General features: G+C 57.0%; 1 protein-coding gene across 1 annotated transcript in view; it reads right to left on the bottom strand.

The window, feature by feature from the left end:
* Positions 1-1861, bottom strand: part of LOC102038599 (uncharacterized protein C6orf132) — a 9995-nt gene that overhangs the window by 4621 nt on the left and 3513 nt on the right. The window lies entirely within an intron of this gene.

Below are 1861 nucleotides of genomic sequence, written 5' to 3'. Positions count from 1 at the left end.
GCTCACCCCAGGCAGCTGTTTGCGCTGCAAACAGCCCTGGACAAAGGAAATGTTATCCTGCCATCAGCCTGCGCCTCTCCCCGAGCCATTTCCTGCACACAAAAGCCTGGATAATGATTGAGCCCCTGCCCTTTGCCTTTCTCTGCCTTTATCACCGTTTTTACATCAGATTGCCGTGGGATTCCAAAGTCTCCTGGATCAAAGGTCAGTTGGATTTGTCCATCCAGCCCCATCCAGGCTCATCACAGCTACATTGCCCTGCCCGGGGAGCTCAGGAGCTGCTGGGGCAGAGCTGATAAAACAGCAGCACCTGGGCTCCTGTGGAAGAGCCCTGGAATGCCCCAGCTCTGGCCAAAATAATGGGAAAATGCACATATTTCACTTGCTACGTGCAGATGACCAAATATCCCCTATAAGCACAAGGGACTGAGCCAGGAGTGAGGGAATTCCTGTCCCTGGGATTGCACAAAGGACCAGACACCTCCGGGCTGATGGAGAAGCCAAGGGCTGCAAAGGCACGAGGGCAGATCCTGAACTTCATCTGAGAGCCAGAGGGAAGACAAAGGCCAAGAGAGGCACTACAAGAGCTGAGAGTTAAACTGTCCAGAGCAGTGAGATACCAAAATCACAAACCAGCAGTCCCCATTTGCAATGGAAATGCATTGCTGCAGGTTTGCAGAGCACCCCGAGGGGAGCTGCTGGTTTGCAGGGAAACAAAAGTGTCTGAGCTCTGCATCACCTGCTTGGAGGAGAGCAGAGGGACTGGCGGTCAGAACAGAGCCCTGCAGAGCTGGAGGACACAGCCTGCACTCCATAGAGGAGCAGAACTCTTGGACGTGTCATTTCAAACTGGGCAAGCCTGTTCCTCACCAAAACCTTCTGTGGCAGCGGCTAATGCTCAGCATCTCTCCAAAACCACCCATCCCCACGTCATGAGCTGGCTTCTGAAGCGGAAAGCATCCCCAGCACGCTGCCAGTCTGCAGAGATGGCTGGGAAGATTGTTCCCGCGGCTTGCTCGGGGTGTGGCCAGCCCAGAAAAGCTCCAGCTGATTCAGGGCAGGCTCTGGGTGCTGTGCCAGGAACCTGCATTTCCAGTTTGTGGTACCTGAATCAGATTGGTGCCTGCTGAGGATCCCGTGGGGGGAAGCTTTCACTGCAACCACCAGGAATCACTTTTCACCCCTGGAACAGAGTCAGCCATCCCAGTGAAGGGAGCCTGCCCGTCCCCGTGGTCCCCAGCTCTCCGGAGCCCGCCCATTCAACAACCAAGGTTTGAGGCTGCCCCTTACAAAAGCCACCCAAAATACATCTGCTGAGCACCCTGGGGTGTCAGAGACACCAAGAATTTCTCTGAGTATAGGAGCTGCCCCCAAACTCCCTGTTTCTGAGCTGGGGCAGTGTGGCGCTTGCTGCAGGAGTTCATTCCCTGGGATTCCTGCAGCGCTGGGGGAGCAGGGGGGACCCCCCTCGTGCAGTCCCTGCTGGATTCGGGGGGACAGCAGGGCTGGGGCAGGGAGCTGCTCCTGTGGGAAGAGCTGCCAGGTGCAGAGGCTCAGGAGCTGCAGGGCAGGGCGGGAGCATCCTCCTGACTCACCCGGAGCTGCTCCGTGGGTGGGTGGGGGGAAAGGGTTAAGGCAGGAGCTGCAGAACAGCCCCGTGCAGGTGTGTACCTGCGGCAGGTATGTGCGAGGCAGCAGCAGAGCCTGTGCCAGATCAAATCATGATCAAACCTCACCAAAAGCGTGCAAACCTCCAACACACACCGGGCCTCCAAAACGCTGCCTTTTCCTGCAATTCCTCCAGCCACAGCTGCTACTGGGAGGAGCAGCCCAGGTTTGTGAGGGACCCTCAGAAAGGAAA

This window comes from Geospiza fortis, unplaced genomic scaffold (assembly GCF_000277835.1).
Source record: "Geospiza fortis unplaced genomic scaffold, GeoFor_1.0 scaffold601, whole genome shotgun sequence".
Taxonomy (NCBI): Eukaryota; Metazoa; Chordata; class Aves; order Passeriformes; family Thraupidae; genus Geospiza; species Geospiza fortis.
Note: the sequence above shows the minus strand (reverse complement) of the source record. Positions and strands in the feature narration are given on the sequence as shown.